This window comes from Panthera leo, chromosome A2 (genome assembly GCF_018350215.1).
Source record: "Panthera leo isolate Ple1 chromosome A2, P.leo_Ple1_pat1.1, whole genome shotgun sequence".
NCBI lineage: Eukaryota > Metazoa > Chordata > Mammalia > Carnivora > Felidae > Panthera > Panthera leo.
In genome coordinates, this window is record NC_056680.1 from 130,639,075 (window position 1) to 130,651,727 (window position 12,653).

Sequence of the window (12,653 nt, forward strand, 5' to 3'; positions counted from 1 at the left end):
ATCTCTATAATCCAGAATGATGAAAGTTTCTGCATCACTCAGATTTTCAGCAGGTAACTCCAAATTCCTAAACTCAGTAATCACTGCCTGAAATTCCACTACCTGGAGATCTGTTGAAGTTAACAAGCATTTATGCATATACTTAGGGGGCGCAGGTGTCACTAACTCCTAATCACTAACATTACAGCAATGAGTCTTTCAATAAGTTATCACATCACTGACACCTTAAAGGAAGGTGATAGTGGTAGTTCATATTTATTGAGTGCTTATCCATGTGCCAGGCACTGTTCTGATGATATATGTATCATCTCATTTAATCCTCACAATAACCATGCTACATATGGAGAAACAGAGGCTCAGTGATGAGCCTAACTCACATAGCTAGTAAATGGTGGGGCTGCGATTCAAAATCGAGCAGCTGAGTGCCCAATCTGTTACTCATGTACAATGCTGCACTGCTCTGGTCTTTAGAAGGCAGATGTTCCATGTTGGGTTTCTCACTCTCCAACTAAATTGATTCAAAAAATATACTGAAAGTCATCTACACATGGCATCTTGAATCCTCTGTAGTTGATAACCACATGAATATGACACTTTCCTTGCCCTCAGGAGACTTAATCTGTAGTAGAGGAGATATACATGTGAATAACCATTACACTTCAAAGGTGAATATAGGGTACTTGGCTATGGTTGTGGGTAGGTCAAGGCTCCTCAGATAACATGCAGGGATGTGGAAGCAAAGGACCTTCTTTGGAGCAGCCATGCTTTTGGAATTCTGTATTTTCCCTCTATGGACATGATATTCTCTGAAGTATATGGTGAGTTCTGAACTTTTAATCTGTTTTGAGTGCATATCATAAAAAAGGCAACGGGACTCGTCCCACCGCCCCCAGGCATTTTATTATTTCTGTTGCCAAGGGAAAGACTTTGGGAGAAACTTAGTAAATAATAAATAAATATGACTAAGTAACATGCAACTTCTGACCCTCTACTCTTTCAAACAATGAAATGAGCAATATCATCATAAAAAAGAAAGACTCCTTAATTTATTCTCTGATTTGGATAATCTAGGAGCAAACCTTGATAGTCATAGATAGGAGGGTGAGAGAAATCAGTCCTGCTAGAATCGCTCTTTCAGTTGTCAGCACATTTTAATGAAATGCCAGTCTTTTCATGCCAAAACCTGAAGGAAACCTCTGGGTACCGATTGATGAAATGATTTCACTCCCAAATGGAGTCTAAACTAAAATAAAGCCTCTTCGATTTTGCAGAGCACAGCACTCTACAAGTTCAAAAGGTAAGACATACTTTTAGTATGTATAAACTGTGGAGTACATTTGAAAATAAAATTTTTAATTATGTTTGACATCTCAGGCCCAGTGCTGTCATCCGGTAGGAAAGTAACATCTGTTTTGACATCTCTAGTGGTAGAGACTTTAAATCAGTTTTCATATTACTTATCTGCTGGCTAATCAGAATGGATGTGGCATTCCAACCAACTCATTCACGGGGAAGAAAAAAAGATATGCAGAGAAGTAAGGCTGCATTCAAACAGGATGAATTTAAATGAAAAATCTAAACTCCTTTGAATATATTATATCTAAGTTTTAATTCAGTGCAAAATTTGAAAATGTTCATTTAATCGTAAAAGTACAGAGTTTTTTTTTTTCTTATTTCTGATATATACTTTTTGTTTTGACTTAAAACTAATAGAATATTGGGTTGCTTGGGTGGCTCAGTCGGTTAATGTCCAATTTGGGCTCAGGTTATAGTCTCATGGTCCGTGAGTTTGAGGTCTGTGGTCAAGCTCTGTGCTGTCAGCTCAGAGCCTGGAGCTTGCTTTGGATTCTATGTCTACCTCTCTCTTTGCCCCTCTCCCACTCAAGCTCTGTCTCTCTCTGTCTCTCAATGAATAAACGTTAAAAAATTTTTTAAAAATCTAATAGAATATTAAAGCATATTTTATTTCTCAGACCATTTGGTTTGATCTCAAGTTCAAGGTTTTAACTGGAGAAAGTTGATTTGCTGTTTTCAATAAGAAGTACTTTTAAAATGGCTGATATAGATTTTTTTTTATGTTTTGTGTTTCACATTGCAAGTATTATAAAGACATCATGTTATATTGTTTCTTTGATCATTGTATATATAGTCTTAACATCTGCTAATTCATCATGTTTTAGATTTGAAAGCATGGTGAATGAAAACAGCTCCCTTTAGGAGTCGTTAATTCCATATCTTTCATACTTGTGGAACTTTCTTAAAGATATACTAAGATAATTTTAGGTGTCTCTTTTGAATTAAAATAAAAGAGATTTCTACTTGAATAACTCAGTATTTCCCTTATAACTGCATTGTTGGGGTAAAAATCATGTTGCCTCAATTCTCTTTTTCTTTTTATATATGTAGGCACAAAATTCATATTTCTGCTTAAGCCCCTATCTATGAATTATAAACTGACTGGTTGGGTTACTAAAGACATAACACCAAATTATTCCAACCGGCCAACTCAGTTAAGCAATTTTGTTAGTGTAGATGCAGCTTTAGTTTAGAGAGAAGCTGGAAGAAACTTACAGATGATTTTATTAGTAAACGTGTGGGAGGATAATCCTTTAAACAGATTAATAATAAAAGGGACTTGCATGTTCTTCAAAGAAAAAGGCAGAATTTAAACTGAGGAAACTAAAAATAATGGAAATAATTTTCACATTAAATATACATTTACTGGAAAATATATTTGAATGAGTAAAGATGTGCCATGTTTTAAGATCTAATTTGGTAAACAACAAGCAAGAAGATAAAAAATAATTGTCAGTCACTGTTAATAATAAAAGAAAGGTTTAATAGCTTTGCTTTGAGTATGTTTATAGGATGCAGTGGTGAACACAGTACAGACCTCCTTTTTATTAAGTATTAATAATGCTTAGATGAGCCTGCACTATTTTTTTAAAGTTTATTTATTTATTTGGAGAGAGTGAGAGTGGGAGAGTGGGAGAGGGGAAGAGAGAGAGAGAGAGGGAGAGGGGGAGAGAGAGTGAGAAAGAATCCCAAGCAGGTTCCATGCTGTCAGTGTAGAGCTGGATGTGGGGCTCAATCCCACGAACCATGAGATTGTGACCTGAGCTGAGATCGAGAGTCAGATACTCAACTGACTGAGCCACCCAAGCACTCGAGACTGCACAATTTTAATTTTTTAGCAGTTTTTTAAAGTTAAAAAAAATTTTTTTCCATATAATTTTTAATTTAAACCCACGTTAGTTAACATATAGGGTAATAATGACTTCAGGAGTAGAATTTAGTGATTTATCACTTACATATAACACACAGTGCTAATCCCAACAAGTGCCCTCCTTAATGCTTATCACCCATTTAGCCCATCCTCCCACCCAATGCACCTCTAGTAACCCTCAGTTTATTCTCTGTATTTAATTAAGAGTCTCTTATTGTTTGCCTCTCTCTCTGTTTCCATCTTGTTTTTCCTTCCTTTTCCCTATGTTCATCTGTTTTGTTTCTTAAATTCCACATATGAATGAAATCATTTAAAATTTGTCTTTCTCTGACTGACTTATTCCACTTAGCATAATACACTCTCGTCCCATCCACGTTGTTGCAAATGGCAAGATTTCATTCTTTTTGAATTCTGAGTAATATTCCATTGCATATATATACCATATCTTTATCCATTCATCATTCGATGGACATTTGGGCTCTTTCCATAATTTGCTGTTGTCGATAGTGCTGCTGTAAACATTGGGGTACATGTACTCCTTCAAATCAGCATTTTTGTATCCTCTGGGTAAATACCTAGTAGTGCAATTGCTGAGTCATAGGGTAATGCTAAAGTGAAGGTCAATAATGATGGTATTTTGACAAATCAGATCATAATTTCTAATAGGTTAAAATAGAGACATGGTCAAGACTTTCTTTTTAATTTATACTTATGCCATAGTTGAATGAGTTGTAAAAGTAATTCCTTCCTTCTCTGTTATCACTACATCATAGAATTCCATATTGTTTCTTCAAAGTACATAACATATTATATATTCATCATAATTGCATAAATTACTATAAATGTTTTATATCTCACTAGACCTATATTACATGCACATTCCCATAGGAAATTGTCTCCTCCAAAAATTATTTAGAATTCAAAACTATATCAAAAGAATCTTATTTTTAAATTATTGGTTATTTTTCTTGTTAAATATAAAATATTTGTTGATTTAAGGAATAGAAAAACTAACATTCTCCTATATACTATCTGAGAGCACCACAGATAAACTTTGAACCAAGAAATCCTTTTTGGTAGACATCACACAAGAACCCTGCTCTAGTAAGATATTTAATTTAGTGTGCAATCATTTTATCTTGGAAGACACACTAGGAAGTTACATTGGTGGAAGCTAGACATTTTGTGGGTCTTTTTTAAAGTGATTTTTTTTTTTCATGGCTAAGGCGATATACCTTCTTAAACAGTTTTTACCATGTTTGAGAAATGGTTCTTCCCATTTGAAAAAATTATCTTCATCTTGGAGTTCAAGTGGGACAAAAGTGAGGACCAAGAAGAAAAAAAAACATCAAGAGTGAGACTTAGGTAGGAAGGAAGGAAGGTTGGAAGGAAGGAAAGAAGAAAGGTAGGTAGGAAGAAAGACTTTTCTACGCTTCTTTTCTCTCCCCTTCTCATTTGAGTGGTAAGTTTTGGAGAGTCAGAGTTTTGGAGAGACAAAGGTATGATGATGCCTAACAGGATGGACATAGAAAAGGATATTTAGGCCAATTTTTGGTTTAAGCTTTGTGAGAAAAGACCCGAGTGGTGGTGTCCTCAAGATCTTGGGTAAGAAAAAAAAAATAGCTTTTCAGATAGGGTAACTTGAAGACATTTGGGTATAAAATCCTAATTAGCATTTTCATGGATGGAGGCCGATGGAGAATTTGAGGATCTGGAGAAGGGATCCATTTTATGCTGTGGTATTGGCGAACAAGTGTTTTGAGGGCGAAAAGAGCTGGAGTAATGTATAGCATCTAGTATTCACAGAGACTCAATATTGCTTTTGAGGTTTACATTGGCATATTTCTCCTCAAGTGGTTGTGGAAGTAGACAGTATTCTAGTAATACTTGATTTAAATTAATTAAAATAGAAGCAAGCAAACTGTCACTCTCATGTATAGTAAAGTATAAATCCTAAGTTTTGGGCACATTTTAGTCATTCACATGTATCTTCATTAAAAAAGATACCCTATCTCTAATTTGATTTCAACATGCAATTTTATTTAGCAGGAAAATAGAGATTATGTCTCTCTTCTCAAAATTTTGGTATTTTGATCATAAAAGAGAACTAGGCTAACATTTGTAGCTTAAAAAAAAGGTCAACAGTCTAATTATGCCTTCAATGTAATTTCAAATTCTAAGTGAAGCAATTAATATTCTCTTTTCTATTTTTTAAGATATTTCTCTTTTAGGATACATGATTATGTACTTTGGAACAAGTGGCACTTGTAATTTTGCATTAATTTATGTCATTTTACACCATAATATGCATTTGTACTTTATCAGCTGTATTTGAAATAAATAATATCACAATACTTTAGAGTTTTCTAAGATTTTTTTCATGTACGTATTGTTTGATGTATTCTTTTCTGATTCAGTGACGTTTTGTTGTATTTGAATATGATGAGGTAGAATTAGGACTATTGCACTCTGTACAAATAATTGTTATAATTAGCAGTTAATAAATTAACTTGATCAATAAATAGGCAAAAGGAGGCTCAAACCTTCATTCTGACCCTTGAATCATGTGCTTTTCTTACTGATTGGATTTGGCAGATATATATTTTTTAATTTATAGGTATTTATTTGCCTTTTTGTCCTTTTTTTAAATTTAAGTTTAACATACAGTGTTGTTCTGTTAACTTCAGCTGTACAATATAGTGATTAAACAATTCCACACATTACTTGGTGCTCATCATGATAGGTGTACTTTTAAAGCCCTTCACTTATTTCACCCATCGCACCCACGCATCTTCCCTCTGGTAACAATCAGTTTGTTCTCCATATTTTCAGAGTCTGATTTTTTTGTTTCTCTTTTTTTCCTTTGTTCATTTGTTTTGTTTCTTAAATTTCACATATGAGTGAAATCATATAGTATTTGGCTTTCTCTCACTGACTTATTTCACTTAGCATTATACTCTATCCATGTTGTTGCAGATGACAAGATTTTATTCCTTTTTATGGCTGATTTATGATATTCCCTTGTATATATCTATCACATCTTCTTTATCCATTTATCTGTTGATGGGCATTTGGGTTTCTTCCATAATTTGACTATTGTAAGTAATGCTGTAAGAAACATATACAAAGGTGCATATATCCTTTTGAATTAGTGTTGTGGTGTTTTTTGTTTTTGGTTTTTTTTGTATTCTTAGGGTAAATAACCAGTAGTATGATTACTGGATTGTAGGAAAGTTCTGTTTTTAATTTTTTGAGGAACCTCCATACTGTTCATCGCAGTGGCTTCACCAGTTTGCGTACCATCAACAGTGCACAATGGTTCCTTTATCTCCATATCCTCACCAACGCTTGTTGTTTCTTGTGTTTTTGATTTTAGCTATTCTGTCAGGTATAGGGTGAAATCTCACTGTAGTTTTGATTTGCATTTTCCTGATGGTGAATAATGTTAAGCATTTTTTCATGTGTCTATTAACTATATGTATGTCTTCTTTAGAGAGATGTCTGTTCATGTCTTCTCTCCATTTTTAATTGGATTATTTGGGGTTTTTTGGTGTTCAGTTGTAAACATTCTTTATATATTTTTTATATTATCCCTTATTGGACATATCATTTACAAATATCTTCTCCCATTCAGTAGGTTGTGTTTTAGTTATGTTGATTGTTTCCTTTGCTGTTCAGAAGCTTTTTATTTTGATATAGTCCCAATTGTTTATTTTTGCTTTTGTTTTTCTTGCCTCAGGAGACATATCTAGAAATGCGTTACCATGGCCTCTATCAGAGAGATTACTGACTATGCTCTATTCTAGGATTTTTATGGTTCAGGTCTCACATTTCGGTCTTTAAATCATTTTAAGTTTATTTTTGTGTATAAGAAAGTTGTCCAGTTTCAGTCTTTTGTAGGTATCTGTCCAGTTTTCCCAGAACCGTTTGTTGAAGAGACTTTTTCCCATGGTATATTCATTCCTCCTTTGTTGAAGATTAATCGACCATATAATTGTGGGTTTATTTCTGGGTTTTCTATTCTGTTCTGTTGATCTATGTGTCTTTTTTTGTGTCAATTCCGTACTGGTTTGATTACTACAGCTTTGTAGTGTATCTTGAAATGTGGGAGTATGGTACCTCCAGCCTTGTTCTTATTTTTCAAGATTGCTTTGGCTCTTTGGGGTCTTTTGTGGTTCCATACCAATATTAGGGTTATTTTTTTTACCTCTGTGAAAAATGCTGTTGGTATTTTGCTAGGGATTTCTTTGAATCTGTAGAGTGCTTTGAGTAGTATGAACATTTTAACAATATTGGTTCTTCCAATCCATGAACATGGAGTAGCTTTCCATTTGTGTCATGTTCAATTTCTTTTATCATTGTTTTATAGTTTTCAGAGTACAGGTTTTTCACCTCCTTGGTTAAGTTATTCATAGGTATTTTATTATTTTGGTGCAATTGTAAATGGTACTGTTTTCTTAATTTCTCTTTCTGCTGCTTCATTATTGGTGTATAGAAATGCAACAGATTTCTGTACATTGATTTTTGTATCCTGCGAACTTACTGAATTAATTTATCAGTTCTAGTAGTTTTTTCATGGAGTCTTTCTGGTTTTCTATATATATAGTCAGGTCATGTGCAAATGGTGAAAGTTTTACTTCTTCCTTACCAATTTGAATGCCTTTTTTTTTTTTCTTAGTCTGATTGCTGTGGCTATGACTTCCAGTATTATGTTGAATAAAAGTGGTGAGAGTGGACATCCTTGTCTTGTTCCTGGTCTTAAGGGAAAAGCTCTCTGTTTTTTACCATAGGTATGATGTTATCTGTGGGTTTTTCATAGCTGGTCTTTATTATGTTGAGGTATGTTCCCTCTCAACCTACTTTGTTGAAGGTTTTTATCATGAATGGGTGTTGTACTTTGTCAAACACTTTTTCTGCATCTATTGAGAAGATCATGTGGTTTTGATCCTTTGTCTTGTTGATGTGATGTGTGATGTTGATTGATTTGTGAATATTGAACCATTCTTCCATCCCAGGATAACTCCCGCTTGATCCTGGAGAATGATTTTTTTAATGTATTAATGGATTCAGTTTGTTAGTGTTTTGTTGAGGATTTTTGCATCTATGTTCATCAGATATGTTGGCCTGTAGTTCTCTTTTTTTGTAATGTTTATCTGGTTTAAGTATCAGGGTAGTGCTGGCCTCACAGGATGAATTTGAAAGTTTTCCTTCCTCTTCTATTTTTTTGGAATAGTTTAAGAAGAATAGGTATTAACTCTTCCTTAAGTGTTTGGTAGAATTCACCTGTGAAGCTATCTGGTCCTGGACTTTTGTTTGTTGGGAGTTGTTTTGTTTTTGCTTTTAAACTGATTTATTTATTTATTTATTTTTTTGATTACTTATTCAACTTCATTGCTGGTAATTGGTTTGATCAAATTTTCTATTTCTTCCTGATCTAGTCTTGGGAAGTTATAGGTTTCTAGGAATTTATCCATTGTTTTCTAGGTTGTCCAATTTGTTGTATGCAATTTTTCATAATATTTCTCTGTAATCCTTTATATTTTTGTATTGTCTATTGTTTTTGCATCCTCTTTTCTTTGTGATTTTTTTCAGTACTCTCTCTCTCTCTTTTTTTAAGTGGCTAAAGGTTTATCAATTTTGCTGGTCTTTTCAAAGAATCAGCTCCTAGTTTAATTGATCTGTTGTGTGCATGTTTTTTGTTTAGTTTCTATTTTGTTGTTTTTTTTTTCTGCTCTAATCTTTATTATTTCTTTCCATCTACTCTTTTTGGGTTTTGTTCTTCTTTTTCTAACTCCTTTAGGTATAAGGTTATGTTGTTTATTTGAGATTTTTCTTACTTTATGAGGTAGACCTGTATTGCTATAAATTTCCCCTTAGAATAGCTTTTGCTGTATCTCAAAGATTTTGGATCATTGTGTTTTCATTTTCATTTGTCTCCATGTAACTTTTTATTTCTTCTTTGATTTCATGGTTGACACATTAATTGTTTAGTAGCTTGTTTTTCAACTTCCATGTATTTGTGCTCCTTCCAGATTTTTTTCTTACTGATTTCTAGTTTCATAGCATTGTGGTCAGAATAGATGCAAAATTCAGTCTTTTTGAATGTATTGAGACTTGTTTTTCAGGGTGACATGTAGTTTGTTTTGGAGAATGTTCCATGTGCACTTGAAAAGAGTGTTTATTCCACTATTGTAGGATAGAATGTTGTGAATGTATCTGTCATATCCATCTTATTGAATGTGTCATTCAAAGCCACTGTTTCCTTGTTGATTTTCTGTTTGGGTAATCTATCAGTTGATGTAAGTGGGGTGCTAAAGTCCCCTACTGTTATTTTATTGCTATATATTACTTTATTTATGTTAGTTATCAGCTGCTTTATGTATTTGGTGCTTTCATGTTGGGTGCATAAATATTCACAATTGTTATATCTTGTTGGATTTTTCTCTGAATGATTATATAGTGTTCTTCTTTTTCTCTGGTTACAGTCTTTGATCTGTGTTTATTTTTTTAAGTTTATTTATTTATTTTGAGAGATAGAGAGAGCAAGGGAGGAACAGAGAGAGAGGGAGAGACAGAGGATTCCAAGCAGGCTCCAAGCTGTCAGCACAGAGCCCGATGTGGGGCTTGAACTCACACACCGTTAGGTGAAGCCAACAGTCAGACGTTTAACTGACTGAGCCACCCAGGCTCTTTCACTGTTTTGTTTTAATGTCTGTTGTGTTCAGTATAATTATTGCTACCTTGGCTTTCTTTTTACTTTCATTTTCATGATAAATGCTTTTCTATCCCTTTACTTTCCATTTGCATGTATCTTTATGTCTGACATGAGTCTGTTGTACACAGCATATGATGGGTTTTGTTTTTTATCTATTCCTTCTCCCTATGTCTTTTGATTGGAGTGTTTGGTTCATTTTACATTCTAAATAATTATGGATAGGTATGTACTTATTGCCATTTTGTTACTTATTTTGTGGTTGTTTTAGTAGTTTTCCGCTATTCCTTTTTTCTGTTGCTGTCTTCTCTTACAATTTGCTGAATTTCTTTAGTGATCCTAGAACTTGGTTGGATTCCTTTATCTTTATTTTTTGCATATCTATTACTGTTTTTTGTTTGTTTATTTGTTTGTTTAAGTAAGCTCTATGCCCAATGTGGGTCTTGAACTCATGATCCTTAGATCCAAAATCCCATGCTCTGACTGAGCCAGCCAGGTGACCCTATTACTGGTTTTTGATTTGTGGTTACTATTAGGTTTGTATATCAAGCTTCTGCATATAGCAGTCTATGTTAAGTTGATGGTTGCTTAAGTTTAAACCTGTTCTTTACCCCCTGTCTCATTTTAGGTATATAGTGTTATGCTTTACATCATACTATTTTTGAATCTCTTCATGGATTTTTATAGTTATATTTAATATCACTGCTTTTGTGTTTCCTATTTTGCTTATTCCTACTTATGGTCTTTCTATTCCACTCAAAGTACTCTTTAACATTTCTTATAAGGCTGGTTTAGTGTTGATGAATTCTTTTAACCTTTGTCTGGGAAACTCTTTATCTGTCCTTCTATTTTGAATGATGACCTTACTGGATAGAGTCTTCTTGGTTGCAGTTTTTTTTTTTTCTTTCTGCCCCTTGAATATATTATGCCATTCCTTCTGGCCTGCATAGTTTCTGCTGAAAATCAGCTAAAAGCCTTATAGGATTTCCCTTGTATGTAACTGTTGTATTTTCTCTTGCTACTTTTAAGATTCTTTTTTTATCCTTACGTTTTTGCCATTTTAATACTATGTGTCATGGTGTGGACCCCCTTGGGTTGATTTTATTGGGGGCTCTCTCTGCCCCCTGGATATGTATTTCTGTTTCCTTCCCTAGATGTGGGAAATTTTCAGCTCTTATTTCTTTAAATAAATTTTCTTCCTTCTTTTTAATGTTTTCTCTTTGTAGAGTCGCTATAATGTGAATGTTATTATATTTGGTGGTGTCACTGAGTTCCCTTACTCTTCATTTTTTATTATTCGTTTTTCTTTCTCCTGTTGACCTTGATTGCTTTCCATTTCTCTGTCCTCTATGTTGCTGATCTGTTCTTCTGCTTCCCCTGGTCTACTGTTTATTTCCTGTAGTGTATATTTAATTTCATTCAGTGAATTCTTTATCTCTGATTGGATCTGTTTTGTATTTTCTATCACATTATTGAGACTCCACTTTCTTTTCAAGTCCAGTGAGTATTTTTATGACTATTAATTTAAATTCTCTATCTGGCATATTGTTTATCTCCATTTCAGTTTCCTTTCTTGCTGTGATTTTGTCCTCTTCTTTCATTTGGGACATATTCATCTGTGAACTCATTTTGTCCAACTCCATATGCCTGTTTCTTTGTGTTAGGATGCCATCTATATTTCCTGCTCTTGAAAGTAGTGGTTTTATGCAGAAAAGGCCCTGTACTGCCCTGTAGTGCAATGTCCCCTGGTCACCAGAACGTGGTGCTTCAGAGGTATCTCCTATGTGTGTTGCTTGTGGCCTGCTGTTGTGGCTGAGACCTGTTTGCTTTCAGTCCAGTCATCTGCAATGGTTCTTTTTGCCTATTGCACGTGGGGTCAGTCTGAGGCTGCTTTGGGCTTGAGTTTAGTCACATCAGGCATTTGCCAGAGCTGCAGTAATACTGCAGGTAACTGAAGGGTACTTTCCCAGTGATGTCCTCTGAGAAACTATCATTGGTGGTCTGGGGCCACAGTCTGACTGGTGTATGTGGTTACCTTCTTCTCTTCCTGGGGCAGGAGTCACTTTGGAGTGGTAATGGCCCCTATCAGGGCTGCTTGCCCTCTTCCAGGCTCGTGGTGATACTTTGGGTGGCCTTCTGCCAAGGTCATGTTGGAAGGGGCATGTCTGCAGGAATAAGGAGGGGCTGTTTGAATGGTGGACAACAAGGTCCGTACCGTTCTGCTGGTGGAGGGAACCTGCCAGTGTCCTGGAAAACCCCTGCCAAGATGGAGGGTTTGGTCTGTAGAAGATTATGGGGTTGAAGGGTCCCTGCCAAAGATCCCAAAGATCCTAGCCCCTCCAGCACACACTTTCACATTAGTAAATAAATCACCTTCCAGGATACCCGAGATGTTTTTCCATCTGCTGCTTCTCTGTTCTATCTCAGCAAGGCTGTTTGTTGTGCTTTCCTTTTTGGGGCAGGGACTCAGTTTCCCATTGCCCTCTGGCTCTCCCAGAGCCCAGCTACTTATTGGAAAAGTTCCAGGTGTTCTTTCCATAATTTGACTATTGTTGATAACACTGCTATAAACATTGGGATGCATATGCCCCTTCAAATCAGCATTTCTGTATCCCTTGGATAAATACCTAGTAGCACAATTGCTGGGTTGAAGGGTAGCTCTATTTTTAATTTTTTGAGGAACCTCCATACTGTTCTCCAGAGTGGCAGCACTGG